Raw genomic sequence first — 253 nt, forward strand, 5'->3', positions numbered from 1 at the left:
GCAGAAACAGCTATCCCACGCTACGATTCAAACTCTTTATTTCACTATTTAAGAAAAACTTACATTTCTTCGTAAATATTTTTTTAAATAATTAATATTCTACTTTATCGGTTTCTGTCATTTTTGGATATGTTACTAATTTAGACATGAAAACTACGTGGACACCATTGGTTTTATTTGAAATTCAATATTTCAATTTTCGCTCTTATATGGAATAAACACACACAAAAAAAACAACAACAAAAACAAAGCC

The sequence above is a fragment of the Euprymna scolopes genome, chromosome 19 (genome assembly GCF_053919585.1).
Source record: "Euprymna scolopes isolate OS-2025 chromosome 19, ASM5391958v1, whole genome shotgun sequence".
Lineage (NCBI taxonomy): Eukaryota > Metazoa > Mollusca > Cephalopoda > Sepiida > Sepiolidae > Euprymna > Euprymna scolopes.